Genomic DNA, 6,704 nt, shown 5'->3' with positions numbered 1-6,704 from the left:
CAACAATGTTTGTTGTACCCCCTTTCTTCATATAATGTTTTTATATTACCACAGCCTATTTAATGGATAACATGTAATATTATTTTTACTACATTAGTGGAACCGGCTCGTTAGCATGTACTATTCGCCTTCACTTACTGGTGGGTTCCATGTGTGCTCTCTCTCTCCTCCCCTTCTATGTTTAGACGCACAGGCGCACACGAAGCACTCGCGGGCGATGTTGCCGTTGACCATATCTGGACGCGTTCACATGTTACGGCACCAGTTTCACGTACTAGTAGTACTAGTCAATGTGTACGTGCAATGCACATTAATTTGGAAGTATATTAAGTGAATGCGGGTATTAAGTAGGATAATATTTGCGTGTTATTATGTGATTAGCACTATTTTTGGCATGAAATTAACTGCACGCTAAACGTGTTGAGCGCTCGACAATGAAGCAGTCTAGGTCGTTGGATGAGAAGGAATACATGTGGCTTGATGACGTTTTATATTTGATACGGCTCTAGCAGAACATTCAATCGATCAAACCATAGATTTCATCCAGATTGACTCCGACTTTACATTCAAACGACGATCGATCTAAAATAATGAAAATGATAAACATTCGGATTTTAAGCATGCCAATCCGAATGTTTTTCATGGCAAATTTAGATTACGCTGCGGCGGAGGCATCTTACAGTGGGAAGCGGCTCCTCTGCCGTGCTTTGTGTGTCGCCAGGCCCCTCAACAACGGCGACGGCGATGGCGGCGTCTTGCGCCGTTGTTGGCGTACTCCTGGACGTTGGCCCTAGCTTCAAATAAGGCCACAATGTTTTGGACTTCGGTCTCCAGGAGCGAGTCAACTGGCGGGAGGAGGCGGCATGGCGTACCATCGTGATGCGGCATGGCGTATGGTTAGGTCAGGCTGGTTGGAGATAGATGACAGGAGAATTGGAGAGGAAGAGAGAAGATTGTAGCGATACCGGGTAGTGATGGGTTGATTTTAAACTGCGGCGCCGGCGACATTAAAGGTGGGAGCAGTTGGGACGAAGGTGGTCTGCGGAGCCTAGTCTAAGGGCTCGCCTCCCGGTGAGCCTGTGCCGCGGTATGCTCGCACGCCTCCCGGTTAGCCGATGCTGCGGTCTGCTCGCACGCCTCCCGTCGACTCACACACTTGCTCGGACGGCACGTGCCGATGAGAAGCGGGACTCGTGGCGGTACGTAAATGCCTAGTGAAAGCGTTCGCCTTAACGTGACAGGTCTTTGTTCCAAAATACCTTGGCTCTTCATTTGTGCAACTTCTCATAAGAAGCTTGTCTCAATTTGAAGAAAAAAATTACGTAGGAATATTTGTGCCATATCACGTGACCATGCTCAATTTCATGAATTTCGGTCACTTTTGTATTTTCTGAAATTGAAAATCCAGGATTCGAGACAATATCATAACCTGCATCATGCAATAAATTTTCAGGTGATACATCTTTCCTGTTTTATTTCTTAAGAAAGGATTTGGTCAAACATTTTGCTTAGTTAGACTTCAGACAAGTTATATAAGCAGAGTAAAAGGATAATCCCTGCGTACCAGTGCATTGCCTGATATATTAACTCAAGTACTAGGCATGAACAGACGGGCTCAATTCTGTGCTCATCCTGGTGTAGTACTCCTATTAGTACTAGGCAATGGAGTTGACGGGTGACCTTGCGTAGCGACGATCGAGGGAACTCAACCGTGCTCGGCACAGTAGGTAACGTTGTCTAGTTACTAAAGCATCCCTCCATTGTTCATCGGTAGTCATTATGGACCGGGGACATGAGGGGAATTTCCTAGGGCTGGAATTCTGGCTGCCAAATATTTCGACTCGAAACACGGAGGCTCGACTGGTTGGGGTTGGCTAATGTGCGTACCACGCACGCCACCAGAAGGGCACGCGCCCGGTTTTTTTTAGGATCAACACGAGCCAGGGTCTGGTTGGTACGCCGTTGGGTCCTAGCATTCGAGAATATGAAAGGAATCTTTTAAATTGCCGAACGAATCTATGTGTATTACAATGCCCTTATTTTCCTTGCAAATAGTAATCTCAACCTGGTAATTGATTTATGACGAGTTCTTGAATTAGAGTGACTTTGTGATATAGTGATCTCAACGTGGATTTCACATTTCATGGTGTCCCTAGTAAATTTTTCATTGCAAATTAAAATTTAAAAGATGAACGGTATGGTGGTGAGAAAACTTTGTATGTATCAAGCATATGACCACACACACACGCGCGAAAATTACAATCATGCATGTATGACACGAATTCAAAAATACTACTTCTGTTCCTAAATATTTGTCTTTTAGAGATTTCAACAAGTGACTACATATGGAGCAAAATGAGTGAATCTGCACTCTAAAATATGTCTATATACATCTGTATGTGGCAGTCCATCTGAAATATCTAAAAATACTAATATTTAGGAACGAAGGGAGTAAAATGTAAGACATGCATGGTCCTCAATTGAATATTTAAAATGAACAGGAAACTGAAACATGAATAATAAGTCTAGTACTACATACTCCTCGACCTTAGATAAAATTGTGAAGCTCTGTTTAGGATTGTTTAGATTATATTTGTCCCCACCCTCCCAAACACCGATTGGTTGTGCACCCCCCTCCTCCAGGGGAGAATATCATGTGCCCCCACACCTTAGATGCTATATGATGATACGAGTTGCTTGGAGCTTGTAGATCTGAGATATAGCAGCTCACAGGATGTCTTATTATTTTTACAGGAAACCTTAATGAGTTTGAGAATTGCAAACAATTTTTACAAAAACTACTCAGATGCCCTTAGATCCCATATCCAATGACCTCGAAGTTCGTATCACCGTAGCATCTAAGATGAAGGAGGACCTCATATTCTCCTGTATATAATAATACCATGTGCTACCACACCTTAGATGCTTTGGTGATACAAGCTCTTCGGAGCCGTTGGATTTGTGATCCAACAACACCTCGGTGGTTCGAATGTTTTTTCCCAGAAAAGCCCCCAAAGAGTTCGGCCACTGCATACAAGCACAAAGACTGCTCAAATGCCATTGGATCTCAGATCAAACAACCTCAAAGCTCATATCACTGTAGCATCCAAGTTGTGAGAGAACCTGATGTTTTCTCGCACGGGAGAATATGAGGTGCTCCCACACCGTAGATTCTATGGTGATACGAGTTCACTTCTAATGGCTCACAGTAGGAGGTTTGAATTGCGCAGAAAGTATAAGTACTACGCATGTGGCATCTGATCACAAATCATACGACCTAGATGCTCGTATCATCGTAGCGGCTAATTAAACTACGGGGAGCACCTAATATGAGAAACGGGGAGCCGTTGGATCCAAGATGCAGCGGCACACACGAGGCCTAAATGTTTTATTTGCAAAAAAAACCTTGGAGAGTTTGGAAATTGCGCATAAATACAAAGAGTACTCCCAAGCCATTAGATCTCAGTTCCAACGATGTAAAAAGTCATATCACCATAGCATCTAAGCTGCGGGGTGGATGTGATATTCTATGCCGCTATCATTTTTGTTTGTAAACTTGCAAAATATGTTTAACTCGTGTCGTTACTTGTCTAACCGTGCAAAGTGTTTGTTCAAAAAAACCATCCTACATTGAAATATCGGAACAACACACGGGGGTCCCACTTGTCATTGATCAAATTTGGACCTAAAACTAATAAATCTGAAGAGATTCGAACTAGCAACCTGGACTAAAAAGTATAAGTCGATAGCCTGAAACAACAACGGTTGTTGGTTTTGCCCCATAACTTGATTTTATACAGTATTACGTTGAGTAGAGTAGAGGGAGTGCCTCTTCAACACGTGCATGACCGTTGACTCACTTACTGGTGGGTCCCAGGTCTGCGATCTCTCACTCCTCTCCATCATCTAACCATTAGAGCATGGTTAATAATATAGCCCATTGCTCGCTATAACATCTCGCCATGTCATCTATAGTCAACATAGTAGCCAACACGTATAGTAGTGGGCTACAAGGAAGTACTACTTTTCTATCATATGGCCCACCATACAGTCTCACATAGCTTCATGGAGCACGCGCTACAATTGGCTGTAAGTCTACAGCCCGCTGACCGGGTCAAACTCAATGTGGATGGATCGTTCATTCCAGACGGGTCAGCAGGAACAGCATGGCGCTTCATGACAGGGCTGGATCCTCGATCTTCGCTGCATGCAGGTACCTCTTTGGATGCGTTGACATCGTGGACGCAGAACTTGCTACAATGAAGGAGGGCCTGGCCCTTGCCCTCTAGTGGTTGCCACTTATGGTGTCCATGGAGATGGACTGTGCTGAAGCTGTTGCGCTGGTGCAATCCTCCATCCCCAACATGTCAAGCTATACGTCGCTTGTCCAGAATATTCGTGAACTTCTTCAGGAAAGAGCGACCATCAAAATCAGTCGCGAAGCCAACTCTGTGAGCCATGGCTTAGCACAGCTAGGTAGAGAGCAGGTGAAAACTGCATTTTAGCTTAGAAATTTCCCTCAGGAAATTTCCATAGCTATGAACACCGATTGTATCTCTATTGCTAGCTAATATATTCACTCTTTCCTCGCAAAAAAAGTCTACATCACTTCTCTTCTCTCTCTTCCAAGTCAGCAAAGATATAGTATTTAAATCCTTATAGCCCCCTTACGTCACCTTATTATACTTGCTCTTAGACGCACGAGCACACACGAAGAACGGCGCTAGCTTGCCATGGTGTTATTATAACTAAGAAAAGCTTGGAAAATAGAAGAATCACCTAGAACAAGAGACGTTGTGGCTGGTCAAGACGGAGCTAACCACACCTATCCTCCGTGCCACGTTAGCATGATGAAGCTGTGTGGCTAGTGGGGTATTTTCGACCGACTTCTTGGGTCACGAGGTCGAACCATCGGTAGTACGTCTGATACAGTATATTTTTACGCGCACATTTTTCCTCCGCGCCGAGACGTGGCACACCCTACCACGCATTTTCGGGGTCCTCCCGGGTTGTGCACGCATATATTCTTCCTTGCCGAGATGTGGGACGCCCTACCGCGCGTTTTCTTGGTCCTCCTCAGTCGTAACGCCAAAGCAAGTAAATGATTTTTCAAATCATGAAAGACCACCTTTCCCGCCGAGTACATTAGTGAAGCACGGTGGCTAGCTAGTTGGGCTAGTGCGACCGATTAGCTAGGCCGCCGCCACATTTGTTTTTCACCCCGTTTTTTATCTCCTTGCCAGCTGGTAAATTTAAATATCCACCGCGGTGTTGCTCTGGTGTTTGGGTGCGGCAGGCGCGACAGGATTTTTAATTTTTTTATTGACGGGAGCAGGCGTGGCAGGATTTCTAATCTTTTTGATTGACGGGAGGAGGCGCGACAACAATTAGTCACTATGACTCTGCCTATAAAACCCACTGCTCCCTGATGTGAAAAGTCGTCGACTGGTGTTTTCCCCATGGTGAAAACCAAAAGATTCACCCCGTTCCTCGGCTGGCTCCCTCCACCTTCCCGTAGATTGCATTGCCTTTCAGCCGTTTTGCCCCCTTTGCTTCCTCACCCCATTGCTTCTACCTAGTGCCATGGCGGCGCAGCAGATCATGGAGTCTGAGGTGAGGCGCCTGACACAGGAGCTCCAGGCCAAGGATGTAACGCCCATGATGCGGCTATATCTCCCACGTGTCGAGGCACGACTTAGAGGCATAACCGCATTGTGGTTTTGTCGCAAGAAGGGTCGTCTTCACACAATCCCATGTAATGAACAAGAATGGGATAAAGAGTTGGCTTACAATCGCCACTTCACACAATACATAAATAAAATCATACATCATTCAAGAGTACACACATAGGTCCGACTACGGAACCAAAAGAAAAGAAGACAACCCAACTGCTAGATCCCCGATCGTCCCAACTGGGCTCCACTACTGATCAACATGAAAAAGAAACAACACAACGAACAAGATCTTCATCGAGCTCCCACTTGAGCTCAGTTGCGCCACCTGCACAGGTATCATCGGCACCTGCAACTGTTTTGGAAGTATCTGTGAGTCACGAGGACTCAGCAATCTCACACCCGCGAGATCAAGACTATTTAAGCTTATAAGAAAGGATGGGGTAATGAGGTGGAACTGCAGCAAGCACTAAGCTTATATGGTGGCTAACATACGCAAATGAGAGCGAGAAGAGAAGCAACGGAACGGTCGTGAACTAGCAATGATCAAGAAGTGATCCTGAACTCCTACTTACGTCAAACATAACCCAGAAACCGTGTTCACCTCCCGGACTCCACCGAGAAGAGACCATCACGGCTACACACGCGGTTGAAGCGTTTTAAATAGGGTCAAGTGTCAAGTTCTCTACAACCGGAAATTAACAAATTCCCATCTGCCACATAACCGCGGGCACGGCTTTCGAAAGATAATACCCTGCAGGGGTGTCCCAACTTAGCCCATTATAAGCTCTCACAGTCAACGAAGGATATTCCTTCTCCCGGGAAGACCCGATCAGTCTCAGAATCCCGGTTACAAGACATTTCGACAATGGTAAAACAAGACCAGCAAAGCCGCCCGAATGTGCCGACAAATCCTGATAGGAGCTGCACATATCTCGTTCTCAGGGCACACCGGATTGTCCAAGCTTCCGGCAGGCCAGCCCAGAGTTGCCCCTGGTGGCCACCGGCGACTGACAGGTTGGACCAACACTC

Source organism: Aegilops tauschii, chromosome 4 (assembly GCF_002575655.3).
Source record: "Aegilops tauschii subsp. strangulata cultivar AL8/78 chromosome 4, Aet v6.0, whole genome shotgun sequence".
NCBI classification, from domain to species: Eukaryota; Viridiplantae; Streptophyta; class Magnoliopsida; order Poales; family Poaceae; genus Aegilops; species Aegilops tauschii.
The sequence above is the reverse complement of the archived record's forward strand: the minus strand, read 5'-3'. Positions refer to the sequence as shown.